This window comes from Lonchura striata, chromosome Z (assembly GCF_046129695.1).
Source record: "Lonchura striata isolate bLonStr1 chromosome Z, bLonStr1.mat, whole genome shotgun sequence".
Taxonomy (NCBI): Eukaryota; Metazoa; Chordata; class Aves; order Passeriformes; family Estrildidae; genus Lonchura; species Lonchura striata.
The window spans coordinates 18,800,185-18,823,124 of NC_134642.1; the positions used below are offsets into that span (position 1 = coordinate 18,800,185).

Sequence of the window (22,940 nt, forward strand, 5' to 3'; positions counted from 1 at the left end):
GAAAGGCTGTGGATATGGTCTGCCAGGAATTTAGTGAAGTCTTTGACACTTTCGTACAACACTTTTCTGGAAAAAACTGGTTGCACATGGTTTGGACTGGTGTAATCTTTACTGTGTAAAAATTGACTTGATGGCTGGCCTGGAGAGTAATAGTGGGTGGCTGGTCACCAGTGATGTTCCCTGGAGCTCAGTACTGGAGCACGTTTGGTTTAGTGTCTTCATTTATTGATCCTCTGGGGAGGGAATTGAGTCACCCCTCAGTCAGTTTGCAGCTGATACCAAGCTGGTCAGAAATACTGATCTGCTGGAGGATTATTTAGGTCTGTAGAGGAATGTGAAAAGGCTGAATGAAGAACCCAAGGCCAGTTGTATGAAGTTAGAATCATAGACTTAGATAAAGGTTATGTTTGGAAGAGACCTTAAAGATCATGTAGTTCTAGGACTTGTAGTGGGCAGGGACAACTTCCACTAGACTGGCTCACTCAGACCCCCATCCAGCCTGGTCTTGAACACCTTCAGGGAGAGAGAGTCCACAAGGCAGCCCTGTTTCAGTTTCCTTCCCATCCTCACAGTAAAGAATTTTTTCTTATGACCTAAGATAAAACTACTGCCCTTCAGCTTGAGGCCATTCCCCCTTGTCCTGTAACTACATGCTCTCGTGGAATGTTCTCTCCACCTTTCTCATAAACCCCATTTAGGTCCTAGAAAGCTTCTAAAGTTGTCCCCAAAGCCTTTTCTTCTCTAGGCTGATTAGCCCCGACTTTCTCAACCTTTCTTCTTAGGAGAGGTGTTCCAGCTTTGTGGTCAAATTAGTACTTCTGTTCTGGACTTGTTCCAATAGGTAACGTCTTCCTTGTGTTGGGGGCCACAGAGCTGGACACAGTACTCCTGGAAGGGTTTCACAAAAGCAGTGTAGAGGGGAAGAATCACCACTTTAATTTTGCTTGTCATTGCTCTTTTAGTGCAGCCAAGGATGTACTTGGCTTTCTGGCATGTGAGCACACACTGTTTGCTCATGTTGAGCTTCTTGTCAACAAATACCCTCAAGTCCTTCTTCCCAGAGCTGCTCTTTATCTATTTTCTGCCCAGCCTGTACTTGGGCTTGAGATTTCCCTGATCAGTGCAGCACCTTATACTTGGCCTTGCTGAACTTCTAAGGGTCACACAGGCCCATCTCTCAATCCTTTCAAGGTCCTTCTGGATGGCAGCCTGGCCCTTGGTGTTGACCTCACCAAACAGCTTTGTTCATCAACAAATTTGCTGAGTCCCATTGTCTGTGTTGCAACGAAGATGCTAAAAAGTGTTGATCCCAATACCCACCCCTGAGGAATCACCAATTGGATATTAAGCCGTTGACTAAAACTCTTAAAATGTGATCATTCAACTGTTTTTTTTATCTACTGAGTGGTCCATCTATCAAGTCCATGTCTCTCCCATTTAGAAATAAGGCTGAGACATGGAACACTGTCATGATTTGTACTGTTCAGGTAGGTGACTTCTTTTGCTTCTCCTTTGTCCACCACTTCTGTGACATCATCATAGAAGACCACCAAATTTGTCAGTTATGGTTTGCCTTGTGAAGACACGTTGCCTCCGTATCTCCTCATTTTTTTGTGCCTTAGCATAGTCTCCCAAAGGAGCTACTCTGTGGTCTTTCCAGACAGTGAGATGAGGCAGACTGGCCTCTAGTTTTGTGAGTCTCGCTTATTTTCCTTTTTAAAAATGGGTATTATAATTTTCCTTTTCCAGTCAGTGGGAATTTCACTGCAATGCCAAGACTTCTCAAATATGATGCATAGTGGCATAGCCACTTCCTCAACCAGTTCCCTGAGGAGTCATAGATGTATCTCCTCAGGTCCCACGAATTTTGCAACTTCATATTCCTTAAATGGTCTCCAGTCTTCTCCTACAGTGGTTGGTTCTTCATTCCTCCATTTCCCTCCTTTCACCTATGGGTGATGTGGCTGGAGCATTGCTGGTGAAGACTCTACTGAAGAAGGTGTTGAATGCCTTGGCCTTCTCTATCCTGGGTAACCAGGTCTCCTTCAGTGATCCTGAAAGGAACCATGTTCAGTATATTCAACAAGACCAAGTGCTGGGTCCTGCTGCTGGGTCCCAACAATCCCAGATTGGGCTACATGCTGGGGGCAGAGTGGCTGGAAATCTGCTGAGTGGATAAAGACCGGACCATGTTTATCACGTGTGGCTGAACTTGAGCCAGTGTATGCCCAGTTTGTATTAGGAATATTGTAGCCAGCAGGGCCAGGGTGGTGATTGTCCCTTTGTGCTTGGCAATGGTGAGGCTGCACCTCAAGTGCTGCATCCCATTTTCTCACTACAAGAAAAATATTGACTTTCTGCAGCACATCCAGAGAAGTGCAACAAAGCTGGTGAAGGGTCTGGAGCATAAGTCCTGTGAAGAGTAACTGAGGGGGCTGTGGTAGCTTAGCCTGGAGAAAAATATACTGAGGGGATCTCTTATTGTTCTTCACAACTACCTCAAAGGAGGTAGTGAGGAGGTCAGTCTTTCCTCACAAGAAGAGTGATAGAAGAAGAAGAAGAAAGGGCCTCAAGTTATGTCAGGGGAGGTTAAGATTATATATATATAGGAAAACATGTCTTCACAAAAAGGACTGTCAAACATTGGAACAGGATGCCCAGGAAACTAGTTGCATCTTCATCCCTCAAGATACTTAAAACGTGTAGATGTAATACATAGGGATATGTTTTAATGGTGGTGTTGACAGTGCTAGATTAATGGTTGAAATAAACACAGAAGTATTTTCAACCCTGAGCTTTACTATGATTCTGTGGTAGGGTTTAGAACATGTGGGACTGACTAAATATGGGAATAAGCCCCTACTTGCAATAACAGCTGATTCTTTTGAATTTGCTGTAGTTATACCATGCTAAAGCCTTGTTGTTGGTGGAGTTTTTTGTTTGTTTCTGGTGTGGTTTTTTTTTCTCTTTTTTTTTTTTTTTCATTCTCCCTTTCTTATTGAAAGGAACTTGGAAGAAAAATGTGAGAAGAAAATGTCATGCATGTTCGTTTAAAGAAAACATCATATTCTACTGGTTGTAATGCATTAACTTTATTTTTAATTGGCATAAAATTATTTATTCTGCAAGTTTTTCACTTTGTCAATCCCAGAAAAATTTAAGGAAAAAAATTCAATGTCTTAACAATGTATGTACTATGTAAAGTCTCAGAACATTATTGGCTCTATTGAAAGAATAACTAATGGAATAGAACTCCTTGTTTTTTGAGGCAACCTAAAGTAGAAAAGCTAAGAGACTGTTAGAGATATGACCTTTGATTTTAAGAACATGTAATTCTGTTTGTTTTAGAAGAATACAAATGCATCATTTTTCACTTTTTGGGTATTTATCTTGCCCTTTAAAGGCCAGTTGGAGAGTGGAGCTAAAGTTCATGCCTAAAATGAAATCTGAGTATCCAATATGAACCACACTTTTCCCTTGGCATTGATTTTAAAACAGAAAAGATTAAGAAGCAACAACAACAAAAATCATCTGTACCTATTGCCAGTATAAAGAAACAATAGAGCTCACATTATGCACACACACACACACACACACACACACACACACACACACACACACACACATACACACGTAAATTTTACACGCAATCAATTTAGACTTCTGATTCCCACACAGTATTAGAATCTTCTACACATAAAATACAATATTGAAAAGTTTTCTGGTGGTTCCATCAGCTGTTCAAGTAAATGTAATGAAGTATATAGAAACTGATATTTTTCTTCTCCTCCCTCACTGTCTCAAGACAGGTCTGCCACAACTAGTTAGTCTTCCAAGCAAAAGCAGTTTAAGAAATAACGCAGTCTTAATTTCTAAACAAAACAAAAAATTGTCTTCATTATGTATACTATACCAGGTAATTGTTAATAAAAATATTATTAGGAAAATCTGTTAATATTTTTGAGGAAGACAGAAAAATATCTCCTGGAGCTCAGTAGACTCTAGTCATAGCTTGACTTTCTGCTTTCATATATAAGACATTCAGATATTTCTCAACATACTGCTCAAATTACTATTTTTAAAACATGCTTTGAAGAAGGGTTCCTGACTTAGCTTGGGAAAAATATTCTTGGACGTATTTTAGATTTAATCTTCAAAATGAGCTAAATTCTTGTGTTTCATCAAGTATTTTGAAATAGTAGCAGCAGTAAGACAGTTATATGTGCTCCTAAGAATAAATAGTATGCGGACGTACTCTAAAATGGAATATATGTACCTGAAAATGAAGAGTAGTCAGTACTGAATAATAAGAAAGCAATTCCTTTAGGACATGAAATTGTTTTCTGCAACTCAGTTATGAGACACTATGCTGATATGATTAACAAAATAATAAAATATATACGTATGATAAAGATTGTAATTCTGAAAATATTTTTAATGAAGTTATAATTTTAAAAATATAGTGTTTAGGCAGGAAATATCATTCACATACATATGAATAAGCAAATGCTATGAAATTTTAAAATTCCATCTAGTTCTACAAACTGTTTAACTGTTTGGACACGTGGAAAAAACTCAAACCCAAAAATTAGTTATACCTCACTTAAGACTATTCCAATTTCAGTGCTTATTTAATTTGGTATATGTACCAAATGCTAATGATCAGTTTTAATGCCATTGAGATATAATTTCTGCTGCGGTACAACATTTATTAAGCACTCAGAAAAGGAGCTTTTTCTACTCTAAGAAATGAGCTGCCCACACTGTAGCAATCACGACACCTGCATCCGCTACACCCATCCTCATGCAACCATTGCAGCACGAGGCAGCATGGGAGGTGCACAGAAGCCAGCTCTCATCTAAAGAGTGTGCCTCTGCTAGCAAGGCACAGCCTGTAAGCTAACAAGCCCTGGCACTTTTCATAGCTCAGTAGCTCAGGGGCAATTCTGCCTGAACATGCCATTCTCCTTCCGTAGCCAAGCAAGTTCACCCATATGTCTCTGCACTATGCCCCGTGATGGATGCTTCTGCCAGAACAGGTATCTCTGACACTGTGACCCACTGGGCACTTTAAACGTGACACCGTTTTTGGGGCGTTTCACTGTGAAATAATTGCCCATTTATTTGATGATGAGCAACTTAATCTCTTTCAAGAAAGAAGTGTGTTTCAGAATCACAACCTGGTGTCCAAGGCTTTTATTTATTCATATCAACACTGGAATACATATAAGGTTCAGCTTCTATAACTAAGTTTAAAGGACTGGTTTTACCACCATCTTATATCCTTTTTTTCTAAAATTATGTGTTGTATGTGAGGTGTAATACCTGTGATGAAAGTGAGACAGTGAACATAAAGTAATCCTTAAAATTCTTTCCTCAGACCCTTGCACTAATGTTAGGTTTGCTGAGAATCTAGAAGGTCTGAAATAACTATAATATAAACTTCTTACCGGTAAATGCTTTTAAAATAATGCAGGATATTGGGAAAAACTTAAAGAATTGAACACTTCTTTCATGGAAGATATTTTACAGAAAATCTATTAAAGATCCAGGTTGAATTAAAAAAAAAAAAAAAGCAAGCCTGGTCCACTGAGTTTAATGCTTATGTATATAATTGTAATTAGACACACACTTTGCTCTCAGATATATTTAACCAGTGTTTTAAAGATCAATGCAAACAGTACAGTATTTCTTTAACTTCAGGAAAGTCTTCTGACATACTAACATCAATAAATAGAGGAGGTCAGAGCACAGGAAGTATTCCATATTACAGGAAGACATGCATAATTTATAGCATAACACTACTGTAGATGTAATCCTTCAAATTCTGTGTGGATGATAACCATACTAAGTTTGTACGGCTCTCCTATTGCTAATATTAAGGTCGTGATTCTTTAGGAATTGAGGGTCATACTTTTATTCACAAAGAGTGACTGTCTTTCTTCTAATCATAGCTGTGAATTGTTCCTTTGTTTTCCATGGACGTTCACTTTCCTTTAAATAGAAAGCTTTTAGCTAAAACATAAAATCATAATGAAAGTCAGAGATTAGAATTGGGAGGGTTACTGTCTTGCTAATTTTGAGTCTAAAACAAGTCACATATAATGAACCTAATGCCTGACCACTTTGCTTCAGAGATCAACACATAAATCTGCATATTCAAATTAGTCACAGAAACCAAGTGAAAATAAAATTCTGTGTGCATCAGAAGAAAAATATTAGTCTTACTGCCATTAAAGGAAGAAATATGTTTTCAGTCATAAGGATATGTCCATCTCTTTCTGTATATATTCTGAAATAGTGTGATTAAAAAGTAGCAGGAAAAAGAGAATAAAAGGAAGGCATAGGTAATGACAGAATAAGCTGCTTGTAAATGTGCGTTAAATCTGGTCAACTTTTTTTTCCCCCTGTGGTTCATAATTCAGTTTCAGGCAGCATTCCCAATAGTAATGCTAAACAGGATGTAGTTCTGAGTGGCACCAGGAGAACAACCATGATGTCATGAAATCACTGCTGCTTTGATTGTTCCTCATTGATTCACTAAAAGACTAATACCCCTGAGCATCAGAGCCAAGCTGTGCAGCACAAGGGATGCAGAGGTTGGTGTATTTCTGACCTCTCCTCACAAGAATTTAGAACAAAGAGCATGAGATCAACACAGTATAGCACATAAAATTCTAGTTAATTAATTCTGAAATAATGCTAGATGTGCGACAACCAGCTGTCCTCCTTTTTGCCCCTTCTGATGCACAACAAACCCAATTCCTGAAGTTTCATACCAACTCTGTTGGTTCCTTCACTATTCCCTCTTCTGACTGTTAAAAAGAAAAATACAAACACTAAACAAAATACCCACTAATTTTTATTCTGTGTTAGAATTTGATCATTAATCTCTGCTTCATTTCATCTCAAGATTATATGTTGTCAATTGTATTTTTCTGAGTGGTGTTGATCCCTAAATGCATTTATTTATAAATAGTATGTCTTTTCAGTATGTATTTAAAGGATTTACCTTTCAGACTTTATTTTATTATTTTAAGTAATTACCTTTTAGTTTTACTGAAGAGAGAGTACTTCTCCATTTTCCTATAAATGGTAAAGGCTCTCTGACACTTGCATCTACTTTTTTTTTTTTTTTTTTTTTTTTTTTGACACATATCTATGTCATAATGGACCAAAAAATATTCGCCAAAAATTGCACCTTTAAGAAATTGCTGGTTTATCTGAGTTATGTAATTCAGAGGATAACTAATTCTAGTCCAGATAAAGTGACATGTTCGATCTGTTTTGAACTAAAATATTCCAAAACATGTTTAAGGATGGAATATATGGGTAGAGATTCTTGAGCTGAAACGGAACATTGGATTTCCCAATAGTGGACCCTAGTAGTGAAATTTTTTCAGTAAAAATTAACGGGTGATCTGTAGGAGCACTTCACACAATTTTTTACACATTCAGAGTGAGAAATCAGAGTGAAACAGTTAGATTTGAATCTTTAGAAGGCACTTTTTTGTTGTTTAGATACTTCCTTGCTCCTTTTGAAAACATTTAACCTGGTCCATACCAGCAACATTAACCTTTTCATGTTTATAGGACTACAGGGCACACTCTACATAAATCATACATAAATCCCTGCCCTCTTCAATTAATTAGATACCTTTTTTTTTGTCAAGAAAAAATATAAGACCTTAAAAAGGGTGAAAATAAATCTTCCCTTGTTGCTTGGTTTCATATTATTGGACTGACAATCCTACTCTCTTACATCAAACAGACACTGTTAAATGGTTATGAAGAAATATTTAGTGATGAACAGCTCTTGAACATACGGCTGTTGTATCATGCTTCAGTGAACATTTTATCTCTTACAAAACTGGGACAAAGTGGTTACAGGAAGAAAAAAAGAATTTAAATCTACATGAATAAATAGTAAAATCAGCACTAAATATATCATTAAGCAGTCTAATAATTATTAGTTTGGTAGCTGAGAAAAAGTCAGATGAACTAATGTATGTGATTACAGCGGGATAAAAAAATAATCCAATAGCAGCATCCAACTAGGGGAAACAATACACTAAAACTTCAGGCATGTTATTAAGATACACAGTGCCCACAGCAAGAGAACAGGACTTGCAACACTAATTGCTAGTGTCTAGACCATAATTTGGTTTTTAGTCCTTACAAGTTTAATCCGCTCAAAACAAGAAAATCATATATTAATGACAGGTTTAATAAAACTGGTATGGAATCAGTCCCAAACATGTTTAGATTCACAGCTTCAGCTAATTTTGCCTGATGTAAACAAAAAGGGAACACGTCAGTTTAGTTCAAACCACTGCAAACTGTGGATTTTGTTTTGTCAGTATACCATCAGTGCTGAAACAGCCCTTAAATAGAGTATAAATTCAATTCGCACCTATTTAAAGTATCTCCAGGTCTACTTTAGTGCTTTTATCCAGTTAGTAAATGGTAGAACTTAAATCCAGATATTCACTGCAATAAAAATTACACATTTCTACTTGAAAGAGAAAGAGGGAAATTCTCATCCCACTGTGAATTCAGTGCTACTTCTATACAAGTTGGAAGTATTCACAATGAATTTAAATGTGGGCCAGGAGCACAGTCTCTCCCCTGGCTGTGGTCATATATTCAGAACATAGTAATGAGAGTTAAAATGGCTGCAGAAACAAGTTCCTGGTGCCTTTATGCAGACTTAGAAAAGGAAAGGGGTTAGGTAAATGATTGCATGCTGCACTACAGGGAATATAGCTTAACAGGCTAACCAATAACATAGGAAAGCACAAAACTTGCAGATTGTTTTTGTTCTTGTGTACTTATTCATATTTCAATTGACTTAGCGGTCTTTTCCAACAAATGTTGAGCATGATAAATCACAAAGCCATTCCTTTTTAATTATCAGTCTGAAGTACTTGCCTCCTTAGTTTCCAATAGATAAAACAGTCTCCTATGAATTTCAAGGAAGGAGACAACTAACATCCTTTCTGTAGGATGGTGGTACATTTCAGAGTCTTTTTCAATACTGGATTTCCATTAACAATCTAGCTGAAGATGCAGGGAATAAACTATTGTGGCCTTTCATGTTTACAAAATTTTACTGTATTATTTTAAAGCAATAATTATAAATTGCTTCTTCTTACTTTATCAATCAATGAAAAGTTTTTATAATTTCATTCTAGGCTAGTCAATTTATTACAAATTGCAGACAACAGCGTAAGAATTCTTTTAAAAGGTTCATAATTCCAACTCATTTTATACAGAAATGTTTGTACTGTTTTTATATGTAAAGGTAATACACTTGAAAACTCCTTCAAATCTTTTTATCTGAACTGGAAATAAATCCTTCCTTGTCTTTCCCAACTTTCTTTCTTTTTTTTTTTTTTTTTTTTTTTTTAATAACACCTATAAAAAGTTGTTCCCTCTGATCCAATAGAATTAAAATTTTAAAAAATTGTCTGGAAGCCATTACTAATCATTCCACAAATTTTTAGGTCATCTTCAAATATATTATCCTTATATACAAAAAAATCCCCTAGACAGTTCTTGCTACTTCATGAACACATGGTATAAAATTACAGAAGCTACTTGAAGCTACTTTTCTCTTTGGTAACTGTTAGATAGCATAGTACTGTAATCTTGAGAGACAAATAATTTCTCTAATAAATATTAGCAATTTTATCTATTAGCTTCTTTTATGTAGATTTGGATTTGAAGGTAAGTAATTGATATAAAATTATAAGACTGATTCTACCTTCTTAAATATTTGATGACAGGTTTATGTCTCAGTGAGTTGCAACAACCACTTACGTTTTCTCAAAAATATTAACTTTTCTCAAGCCAGAAAGATCTCTTGTGACTCATTTAGGTTGAAGAAGTCATGCCCAATTCCTTTATCACTGTCCTGAGGTGTAATAGCTTTTAAGCTGAAAATGTCCTAAATAGAGCTCCCGAATATATATTTTCCAATAATAGTTTCACTGAATGGCTTTCCACTGAATTATAAAATGAAAAAAATTTACTTTACAGGAAATAAGAAAAATTTTATTTTGTTATTTGTTTTATTAATGTTTGTTAAGGATGTACCACAGTATTTAATAATATAATTTTCTTCTGAATATTGTTGATATAACATGGTAACAAATAATAATTTAATTTAATAGAAAGATTGGATGATGTTTTCAACTCCAATTTTCAGTGTTTCACTTTATGTAGAGAACAGCATTTTATTATGCATGTGGCAGAGTTTCATATGATGCTATCATCAGTCATTTTATGGCTAAATAGTCTTCTTGTTTTCATTTCAGATTTAGTTCCGGTTAGTCTTGGTAAAGGTTAAGTTTGTACTAGAAGTTTACAGGGCTCAGAAATCTGGTTAATTCTACAGAATCTTAACTCAAACAGTAATTAGAGGAGATTAGTCTTGATCAGTAACACACTGAATATTTTTCATCATTTCTAATGTCTTCTCAAGACAGATAGCTAAGAAGGCTAGAAGAATCACATTTACTTTGACACTTTGGAAATGTGTGTTTTAAACACTTAAACTTCTGATTTATTAATAATTTATGGTGCTTGTTTACTATTCATTCCTTTTACCTGTGTGTGTTAATAGATACTATTTTGCTCTGGAACAATTAGAACTTTTGTAAGTAGAAATATTTCAATATTGCATAGTAAAAAAAAAAAAAAAAATCCCTCTTAAAATCTTTATCTTTGTTTGCTAATTCGTGTACAGGCCAGACATCCTATAGTGTTCCTATGATTTACAGTTTTTATTGACAAAACTTCAATGAAGTCTAAATTTAGATTTCAGCCAGATAGGATAGAATTCCTCTGATTGTACCATTTGCATAGTAATTTTACTTGGATTCAGGAAAGACAAAAATTTCCTAGAAACCTGTCAGTTTATATAAGATCTGTGACTCAATGTTTTAAGTGACTTCGTGGCTGCAACAGAAGTATGAATGGTTTAATGTGTAGCAGGAAAATAAAAATGCATTACCTGGGAATCAAAATTCCCTGACATTTCACTAATGCTTTGTGAAGAAATTTAAAACATGCTATAGAAAAACTAAACTTTTTTTTTTTTCATGAAGATCCCCCCAAAAATGACAACATAAGCATTATTGATGGGGTTTTTAAAAATAAATAGATAAAGAGATTTTAACAGACAAATATAGTTGGTTATAGATTATTTTATATACTTTTTGTAAAACTTCTGCCTTGGAAATACCAGTATGTTTGTAGGACATATTGTTTGCCTTCCCCTCTACAGAGTTCAGACTTTGAGTATGCCCTCCCTCCCAGATTTTTGTTATAACATTTTGTATACACAATATTGTTATGTAGTTAAAGATTGCTGCACTTTACACGTTTCAGTGTCCTTTGACCTCCCAAATCAGATTCTTCCTATATAATATGCAGTTAACTGTAATAATTAAATTGCCTACTCTCAAGTGGAGCCATGTAGAAATAACTACTTCTGGAATTAACAGGGGGCCTTGCAGAATAAATAGTAAGTTACCATGACACTGAATTTCAGTTTACTGCACTGACATAAGTGTTGTTAATTTTTTTTTTCAATAATGTTGTTTAATTTGACTTAAAAATAAAATGTAAAAAAAATATTGTAAATATGTTTCCTTTCAATATTAAGCTACAAACCATCTTTCCCTGTGGATCTTGCTCTTGTAAAAATACATTGTCCTACATTGCCCTGCAGACTATTTAATAATCAAGCTTCAGTTACAGTCTATAAATGTTCCTAAGCAACCACAACCCACTTTAAATATGCTAGTCAATTAGCTCTAGACACCCTGTTTCAGTCTTTGTCTCTATTTTTTCTTTCTGGCTTGAAACATAAAAGACAGAGAGATAGAGGGAGTATTTTAAAATAATACCTTGTACTGATCAAGGGTGATGCTGTTAAATAGCACCTCTGCAAACAAACGCAGACCTTGGGCAGCCCCTGTCCAGGAGTACAGTGATATGTGTGCCCATCAATCCCTTATCAACATATAAGCCAGAAAGAACAGAAACTTATCTGGCTAATGCCAACAGGGAAAATAAAAAAGAAAGATAGGTGTTGGTGACTGTGGGAAGAATAGCTTCTCACATGTTATCCAATGTTTCCTTTCTGTGTTTTTAAATATTTACATTTTTCCACTATAAAAAAAAAAAAAGCTAAGAGGAAAAAAAAACCCCAACCATATGAAAGTCTTCTCATATGAAAGTCTTCTGATAAAAAAAACAATTCTTAGATATATTTATAAGAGAAAACTTTAAATAATTATTTTTTTATTCAAAAATGTAATACCAGTTGAATTTTGAACATAGAAGTATGTCTTAGTTAAATTGACTTACCCTGTTAATCTGTTATCTTTTTTTAATCTTCTCATAATAATAAATACCAGTTTTTTCCTAGAAGCGCAATAACCTTTCTTACTTGGTATGTTCAGTTTTCCTTATTATCTTTAATGCTTTTCACTCTGTATTATTGTCTGTAAACATATTAGTGAGGAATATATGAGAAAAAAATTCTGGCTTAATTTCACTGTCTCTTATGGCTTGGAATATCTCCCTCCACTGAGGCTGGTACAGAACATAGTTTGTATTTACTGTGATTATTCAATATGATTTACCTAAGCAAAGATGAATTCTGCTGGAACTTCATACCTAACAAGAAGTTTTTTCTGGACTCCTGGTATTGTCGCTCCCATTTAACATAAGATTGAGAGTGACATAAACCATAAAAATTCCATGAAGATAGGGGGGCTAGAGAGAGGCTAACGTGTGTGTCTGGTAACTTATTTAATTCCCTAGCTATATTTTTGTGTTGCTTTCCAGTTGGTATCATATTCTATAAGCAGTACAATAAAAGTAATAATGGTCACGTTTATAATACAATAGTGCCCCTGGGATATGAAGTAGCTAATAAAGGAAATTTTGGGAAATGTAAGAACGGCACAATTATATAATATTACTACCCTTAGGCATGTATTCACATGACTGCTCTTTAGGGAGTTTCTGAAGCTAGAGGGATTATCAGTGTATTTATGGGATTTTTCTTTCTTGAGCCTATGGCATATTTTGAGTCCCAAGTAACTTTCTGCAAGAAGTTTCAGATTTCCCCTAGAAGCTGCATTTATTCTGAACTTTACTTCAGTTTTTTTCAGAGTGTAGTTTTAATACTGAAATAAAATACAAATGTTTGGTTTCTTCTTTTGATTTTTACACCCCTGACATTATTTCAATAAACTTCTCTATGGTTTCTTCAGTTTGTGTCTCTTCCAGATTGAAGTATGCTAGATATGTAGTCCTTACTCATACATTAACTGACTTATTATTTTTGATCCTCCTTTTTTGTCCTACTCCTCATCTTGCCCCCTTGCTCTTGTTGCTTTATTTACTTTAAAGATGAGCTGTCTAACTTAGGATGATAATTAATCACTTTCAAACTATGATTGCTTGTGATGTTAGGACTGCTTTTTCTCAAGAAATAGAAATTCACTTTTCCTCCATGCTGAATTTCACCTATTAGTCATTTACAGGACCAATTTAAGATTCTTCTATATTTATCTACAAATTATTAATTTTTCTCTAAATAGCTTAATAACCACAGGTACATAAGTGGTATTATTCCCACCTTGTTTTTCAGCTTTTTTTTGTCACAGTTTTAAATTTAATAGGTTAAGGTGTGAAACTTGAAGATTACCCGTGATTACAGAAGAAACTGAACTCTTGTTGTGTAACCAACACCCCCAAATTTTCTATACATTGTCATACATGTATTTTATAGTATATAGAAGGTATTATAAATTGCCAAACTTCCTGTACATGTATAAAATAATCACAATTTTCTGTAATACTTTACTTGTCATGAATCATCTATCACTGGGGACTGATCTACTTCAGTTTATACCCTACCTTACTCATTAAAAAGAGGGGTGAGGTCATATGTACCTATCAAACATATTACATTATACAAAGTAGACAGAAAGAATATTAAAAGCTTGACACCTCTTTCTCCTACAGCTACACCTTGCAGAGTTTTTACAAGAATCAGTGTATTGCTGTCCAGTCTTATTTAACCTTTATAGGTAAGTATTTTTCCTGCTTCAAAGGGTATTGTGAGATAGTACACAAAACAGTAGGCTAGAAGTACTCAGTACCCATTTTAGTTGCTGTTGCTAATCATTCAATGCATTCACTAACATTCCATTTAATTCATAGCACAAGTTAGCAATCATGCTGAAGCAACCAGACTCTTTTTCCAAAACTGCAAAATCTGACCCATGATCTTACCTTAGGAGGTATCTATGTGTTTATTACACAGTCTACTGATTCAAAAATTATGTTCTATTTTGTGACTAGGAGATATTTGAATTTCAAACAGGATACACTTTCCAAGATTTAATAAAAATTGATAATTAGAAAGATATTTGTGGTTTATAACAGGAAATCCAAAACAAAATAATCTGTAGGCCTTACAGGAAAAATAATATGATGACTTAGAAAGTGAGTAGACGTGAAATCTTACTTTGAACCTTTGTGGATTTTTCTGCTGTCCACTGAATTTCTCACCTAAGGAAAAAAATAGGCAAAGTAAAACTTTGTGAAACAAATAATAAATTATGTTAGAGAATTTACACTAAAAATTGTCACAAGCAAGTTTTACTTTTTATTTTGAATCCAAGTGGAAAGAACATTCTGTACATTGAGTATTTAATGTCTAAGAGGAAAAGAGTTCTATGCAATTAAAAAGTACACCTTCTTTCTTAGGTTTCATTCTATATAACAGTAAATCCATGTAATAAAAAGGCAAAAGAATTATCCCTCCAATCATGACTTATAAAAACATAAACTCAATCTTCTTCAGTGGACTGAAATAGATACTCGTTTTCATTGTGGAAAAAGAAACAGAAATAGACTTCATAGAATCATGAACTATGTTTAGATTTTTGCACACAATCAATAAGTATTTTCAATTTCAAATTTAGAAAATGAAAACACAAGAACTTAATTCAATACTTAGCTAATGCAATGAAAAAATTTACAGACACTCCCTCTAAGAGGTCTAAAGGCAGCTCTCAAAGGGAATTGCCTCTCCAAAGGTGCTGCACTTTTCTATTAACAGAAATATTTTCTTCCACAGGATCTAACAATGACAGAGGATTTGTCAAGTTCAAGACAATGGCAGAATGTCTTCAATTTGTGTTCTGAAGTGCAGCTGAATATTTTAAAGCCAATATTCGGTTGCTTAATTAATTGAAAAATAATCACAGAACCATTATTTACAATGGAGAAACAGAAAAGGATTTTTTTGTGGGTTGTGGTTTAGGAATGGTGCTGCCCAATTTAATGTCCCCACCAAGACTCTCCCAAACTAGACACCACTTTCTTGTTTCCCCTCTCCCTCCCACTTCCTGCTCTAGCTTGGAGTTGATGACTGGAAGCACAAGAAGTGAAGATCATTGGTTGAGATAAGAACAGTTTACTATAAACAGCAATGAGAAAAAACAAAAAGCAACAACAGTCATATTAATAAAATAAGTATACAAAAGAGAGGGTGATTCACATTCAAAAATGCTTACAATGGACCTGGAGACAATGAACAATGGCAGATGATGCCACCACGGTGGTTTTTGACAGGAATCCAAATCCTTCTTTTTGGAAGCCAGAGAGAGTCCCTTCCCCCCATGCACAAAACTGGGGCAATGGCTTTGCAAATACCACAGACAGGGTCTTCTGTTAATTAGAAATCTTTCCTTTGTTATGTTTTCCACACTCGATTTACTCATCCTCAATTTTCTACCAAAATTTCTATTGCTTTATTATTCAGTCTTAAAAGAACCGGGGTAGAGAGAGCTGTTACTTTAACAATGATTTTGCTGAACACACTTCTGAGGCAGCCAAATTCTTCGAACAACTTATCTATTTCATGTGTTTTGCATAGAAACCAGCAGACAGTTCCTTGGCAAGCACATACATATTCCAGATTCTAGAAATTAAAGTAATGTTATAGGAACCTGGTCAGTATGTTGAAGCCTGTGGAGAGAAGTGAAACTGATTTTGTGTTCTTGCAGAAGGCCTCTTTATGTCCACCACAAGGCAATCAGGTTTTCCTGCATTCCCTGGCTACCTCTACTCTCCCATCTCACAGGAGTGGAGGATGGGCTGGCTTAGGTGTACGTCATCCTCCTGGACCTTGTGCTGGAACCTTGCCCATAGCTGGGAAGCAGAGGGTAGATCCCCTGTACACCATGCTGACTTATCTATCCCATAGTGTGCCCACATTGCTGGCCAAAGAAGAATAAGCAGAAGAAATATGGTTAAATCTAATTTTCATTCAGCTTACAGGACCACAGCAGGAGATACAAAAATGGAAGGAAGGTAATTCAAATCTAAGCATTTGTTCTCTGTGCAGCAGATGCCTCAGGGCCCAAGAGGAGACACTGCAACAATCAACACATTTTTTGTTCTGTTTTTCCCTTTGTACTTTCATTTTTGATGGAGGTGTCTGTGCCAGGCTAAGCTCGATAGAGCAGCTTCACTGTTTGTTCATTTTAATCTGGTCCTGATTCTTGCTCTGGTTCATAGATCCTGAGGATAATCTGATTTTATGTCTCCATAGTACTTTTACTGTATTCTTGAAGACACCCAAGGGAAAAATATTCTAAAATGCTACTAGTAATATATTATGATATATTTTATTATATTTTTTGTTTGTTTGTTTGTTGTTGTTGTTTGTTTTTTTTTAATTTTAGGAAAATGCACTGGGAGGTGTTCTTAAAGACAGACCATGTAAAAGTTGCTCTTCACAAAAATATTGTTTGCAAGAGTGGAAAAAGGCTCTCTTAGGAACGGGGAAACCATAAATTAGTAGAGATGAGAAGAGTAAAAAAATTAACACCACATCTGAGTAATTTTTTTTTTTTTTTGTCTATCATCTACTCTGGAAGCAGGTCAGCATGACTCTGGATTTCAATGCAGTTTCCACCCTTTTGCCACATACTTCCAGGTGCCTTGTAGCAAAATGTGTAATAAACAGTAGTTCCCATTTAAAGCTAAGAGTGGTTTTTACTCTAGGTTCTCCTTTCCTCAGTAATTTCAACACAAAAGAAAAAAATGTCAACCCTCCAAATACCTCCCTCCCCCTCACCTAAAGGGAAAATTTTGAAAATACTTAGATGAATGAATAATTTTTCACATGTGAATAGTCAAAGTGAAATTCTACTGACAGGGTAAAATACATAAATTATACATGATTTAGCTTCTTCAGTAAACATTGAATGCAAGTGACCAACTGAGTGTTAAATATATTGAGCAAAGGAATGTCACTGTGCTCTAAGGCAATTTAGGACATATATTTCCAAAAACATAACAATAAATAAAACAAGTGTATTTTAAGAAGACTTGAGATGAAAGGCATATTTTTAGAAAATTAAATTGTATATATGCTACCATTGAATAAATAAAGTATCTAGTGGACAATCAGTGGGTACAACCTTTATTGTACTTGAGAGATGAAATGTTAGTAAGATAAAAGAAGAATTGTCTGCTACTAGAAAGTTTTCTGTTCCATTTGTAAGAATATTTTAAAAACATCAGTTCACATCTTCCTGGAGACCTCCACTGCTGAAGAGATAGGGTTTTGAATTTGCCCTTTATGAAGTCCTTCCAGTAAATGATATAATGGTTTCCATGTATCATTCTTCAGTCTTTTCTTTCTCTTCTTGTCATATTTCAACAATTCCCGTCCTCTCTCTAGTGAAAGGAGCTACCACTTAGAAATTCTTTGTTGGCTTTAGAGCATACTGGTGTTTCCATTAATTTCCCTTTTGAATTTTTTTAAAATTACTTTTTAATTTTTTTTAATTTATTTTCCCTTATTTTAAGCCACACTGTCTTCAGTATCAAGTCTCTTTAGCAGACTTCCTAACCCATTTTTCTTGCTCCATCTTTCAATGACAGTCTTTCACAGAAAAGCTAGTATTCAAAAAATTTCCCTCAATCTTTATTATTTTTTAGTTTACTTATAAATGAAAAAGCCTAAATATGCAATTTCTCTTCAAGCAGTAGCTTCCACAGAAGCACTGCACCAAAGTCTGCAGCCTAGTACCAGTATTAGTTTTATCAGTTACAGCTCCACTACTTTCCGTGGTATTGCACCTTTTGCCTGTTGGTCTAATTATCAGTAAAATGTTTAGTATGAGGCCAAAGTAATGACTATAGGAACATATTTTTGTTTTTCATAATAGGTATTAATTAAGTAATCAAACAGCTGACTTTTTTGTATTTCTGCAGAAGAAACAGCTTACTTATTGCAAATGCACAATTACACTGAGGGCTACTAGAGGATAAATGCAGTGCACATTTAGAACACAGTCTTTCTCAACAGTGATGCTATGAAACATTTATGAACACTGAAGTCTATACACATCAGCAAGCCTGCTAAAATTGAAAAGAGCTCCTTACTCATGCAAAAATAAGCAGATGCTTAAGTGTTTGCAGGAACAAGTTTTAATTTCTCTCAATGGGTATTGGAAAGATCCACTGCACAGGGATGAACTTCAGTCAATAAACTGATTAACAACAGTAACATACACTGCAGGGTAGTGTATCCACTCCAGAAAAATTAATTTAAATAGTGTTAGCTGGGGTCTGATCAGTGACATGTAAAACCTTAAATCTCTTAAGATATATTGCATTATAGAACAATATCAGTAAGTGTTTTACAGCAATGACTTGTTTTCCTATCTTGTGTAGGACATGTCAAGACTTTTCTACCTAATAAAGGTTACTATTTTGGTTCATTTCCTCCAAAAAATATATTGCTCTTGTTTTCCTTCTAAAAATATGTTTCCAGTCATCTCCTCAATTTGCTTCTACATTTTCTTATTGTGCTATGTTCTCTGTCTAATTTATGATGTTTTGATCTTCCCCAAGTCTGGCTATTAGAAGAGAAATCTTAGAACTATTTTTGAACATCCTTTCTAATTTACAAAATTATTTGTAACTGGAGACACATACATAATTTAATCTGTATCCTTATTTAATAGTCTATCTTGATATTGCCATTCATGATATCTGCATTTCAGTATTTCGTTTTGACTTTGCAAATTCATTAAATGCATGTAAAAATCTGAATTACAATATTCACCACTCTTCTGTTAGTGTAGAGAAGTTGTAGGATTGGTTCCAAATTTTCTGAATGCAATGGATGAATTTTCCTGAGCCACAAGATGTGGTTTAAATCAGTCCACTAACTAGCACCAGAAAATGATTTAAAATATGATTTTTATTTCATATTTATTCCAGAAACCCCTGTATAAATAGTAGCGTTACAATTGCTCCATTATGAAAGCCTGACCCCTTAGTACCTGTTTTTTCCCTTGAGAAGAAAGTGGTCACTTATTCAATATAATTTCTGTCTAACATATTCTTAAAAGATAAATCAATCACATTAAATTTTTAATTTCTGTACATGGTGCTTGAACTTCTCTGCCATTTTACAGCACTTGCACTTCTATTTCTTATGATGAAATACCATTTCTTTGTGTGTTAGCTTCTCTTTACAGCCAAAGAAGGGAAGATACCTTTTTCTCATTTCTCATTAAAAAATTAATATGGAAAATGTTTAGCTTTGGTATTCTGAAGCTAAAATAATATAAAGGGCTTACAAAAAGAACAAACGTACTATCAGGTTCTATGGTAATAAGACATACTAAACTCTGACTTCTGTTTGTTCATGAAGAATTCCCAATGTTAGGTTTCACAATATATTGAACAGTTCTACTCATTATCTAAAGCTTGTGAAATCTGAAAATATATTTATATGTGTTCATAATTTTACATGTTGCTACGAAATTCATACTTGTTGTGTCATCTGGAAAACCTAACTTAATGTAATAACATAACATTAGCATGACATTAGGACATAACCAAGTATATTAAAATTTATACAAAACTTCCATTCCAGAAATCTCATTCTTGTCTGATACACTAACAGGATTTTCATTCCTCTGCCTCAAAAAGAATAGCACAGAAAGAGAATACAAGTAACTGAATGATAGTAATATTGATAATAGACAATTTATTTCACCACATTTTGTCATATATTACTTGCCCATGCAAGAGAGATTTTTAGGTTTTGAATTAGTTTGGGGTTTTGTTTTATTGTTGTTGGTGGTGTTTTTTGTTTTTGTTTTTGTTTTGTTGCTATTGTTTTTCATTGTGCTGTAGCTTATTGTTGCTCTGAGGCTATTTTATAATCCAGAGGACCTTGTTTTTAATAAGCTGAAATTGAGTTTAGTTAAGTGGAAATACACCATGGGAAGTGAAGAAATTTCAAACGTGCCCATGACAACAATAAGAAATGTCCTCTGTGTCTAGTTGCCGAGGCAGAAAGGATATGTAGAAATAATTGCATATGCAGAAAAAATTGTATACCTTTACAGTGTGCATAGTGTATAAAAGAAGATCATTTGCAGTTAAGATTTGGAACAGATCAGTGCTTCATGATGACACAAGATGAATAATATTACTTAATGTGTGGGCAAGTCCTAAGCCACAACATTAAACACTGATAAGCAAAACAACCAGAAAAGGCACTGTGTTTGTAGGTCAGATTACTTATATCTCTAAAATCTCAAGCTTCTTCTGAGCATGTAAAATTATTTTGTTGCTTAAAAACCCATATGGAGAACTAGAAAAAAAGTCAGTGCTAAAAATTGAAAAGGGGACAAAGTTCATATCCAATGCAGCCCATTAAACCATTGGGGGAAGGGAAAAGGAGGCAGGGGAAGAGAGAAAGATAGATTGTTGTTGCAATTGAATAAGGAAATGGCTTGTAAAAATCTGAAGACACAAATAGAACTAGCAAGCTTTGTGATCATTCACATTGCTTTCCATTTCTTCTCCATGTTTGTCACTTGAATTCTATGGTATACATAAATACCATTTTAATTCTAGCTTAATGTTAATCTCCTTAAGATTGCAAAGTGGGATAATATTCCTTTAATTATTCACACATGGAGTCCAGAAGGCTCTTTAAACAGAAAAGTGAGAAATTTAACGATTTCAATATAGTGAGATACTTGTAGAAAACAAAATTTATACAGTATGCTAACACTTAGAGGAACCACTGCCAGACAATTATCCCCACAAGATCTGCTACACTACAGATCAAATAACAGCCAAAGTGGATATTTGTCATAAGATACCTACTATGATTTTAGCTGATACCAATGGGTAAGTAAATGGAACACATATGAATGGGGATAAAATAACAGTGGCGTCTTTCTACTCCCTTCAGCGACAAATTATTTTCTCCTCAAATATTCCAGTAGAAGAATATGTAGGACCTTATTATCAAAACAATATAAAGTCCTGCTTAGACAGGATACAAGAAGTTTGATGGATGAACACAATGATTTTTGTACATTTATAGTACTAATAAAAATTTCTGAAATAGCAGCTATATACTATTATATATAAAGAAGTAGAAGAATAACATTAAATTACAGCTATACTGTCTTAATTTTCATGGCTTTTACGCCATGAAGTACTGTGTAGATTTAGAGCACTGCTGTGCAATATTGAGTTCTGCCATTTATCTTAAACTAGGAATAAGTGAAACATTGAATATCATTAAAGTTAATAAGGGAATCATCTTAGTTGTTCTCAAGAGGTAATTTTGAACAGGGAAAAAAAACCCAAAGCTGAGTTTATATTCAGAGTTGCTAGGGAATTAAATGAAATGGTTGCCACGGTGAAATAATATATGAAAATTCCTGACATACATTATCCAAAGGTTTCTGTAGTCTGATCTTCCATTTTGACTCAGTGTTACTAGTAGTTTGAATACACATGTACTGTTGCTAAGGACTGATGCTGTTGCCAGGTGAAAATGGCCCATATTAACCTGCCACAAATATCTAAATATGTTGATAGAAGTGTGCTGATAAAAGATAGGAGAAACATGTCTTGGAAAATTGGATGATCTATTATTTCTTATCCGCAAAGTAACAGTGAAGTGACTTTTCTTACTCTTTGTGCACATGACCTCAAACCCATAAAAGTATCAGTAAAGTACCCAACAATAATGATATTATTAAATGAACATTGTGTTCTATAGAATATAAATCTTAATCAGGCATTCAATGTAACCTGTAAAGTTGTTACTGAGGGGATATAACTGAAGTCAGATAGTGTGCAATTCAGACTAGCAGTGACATATGATCATTGCTTCTGGATCATGGATTCTTTCAAGCCATTCTTTCTTCTTAAATGTTATGAAATTTGAGCACCATTATCTCAAAGCCACTAAGAATATGCTTGAAGTAAAATGATGAACTAGATACTTTGAATGAAAATGAACAGGTGCTTTTTGCTGTATGTCACATAGGAAACAAGCAGTTTTTTTAGATGCTGGCTAAATTTCAGTCTAATACCTTTCTGGTAATTGGCATAGTGTTGCCAATAATATTTTGTAATATAATATTGCTTATAAAATCTTAGTAACTTAAGGGAACAGCTCCATGTTTATCAATCAAATAAAAAAAGGAGATCAACAGAAGCCATTAGAAAGAATTATCCACACAGGAGGGCTTGAGAAACAGTCACAGTATCCCATCTTGGTAAAGACAACTACAATACACTACATACATATAATTCTAGCTTTCATTTGTCAGTATTGAGTACAGAGCACTGACCTACACTATGCTACAGAAAAATGGATTGTATTGGTTGAAATTTCACAATTTCAGAAAATAGTTTACACAAGGGCAATATATAAATGGCAAAGTCACAGTGCTCAGCCACAGTTTTCTTCCTCTTTAGGAGAGGGACTCTTTAGGACTCTTCCTAAAAGGCATTTAACTATCTTCTAAATCTTTCAAGGCAGCTTTGTTCTTGCTTTTGCC

At 34.5% G+C, this 22,940-nt stretch overlaps 1 protein-coding gene across 36 annotated transcripts in view; it reads right to left on the reverse strand.

The window, feature by feature from the left end:
- Positions 1-22,940, reverse strand: part of PTPRD (protein tyrosine phosphatase receptor type D) — a 1,155,761-nt gene that overhangs the window by 441,995 nt on the left and 690,826 nt on the right. For all 36 annotated transcript variants that reach the window (XM_077790475.1, XM_077790477.1, XM_031507373.2 and 33 more), the window contains one exon: positions 14,555-14,598. The gene's annotated coding sequence lies outside the window, so the exon portion shown is untranslated. The remainder of the gene's footprint in view (positions 1-14,554; positions 14,599-22,940) is intronic.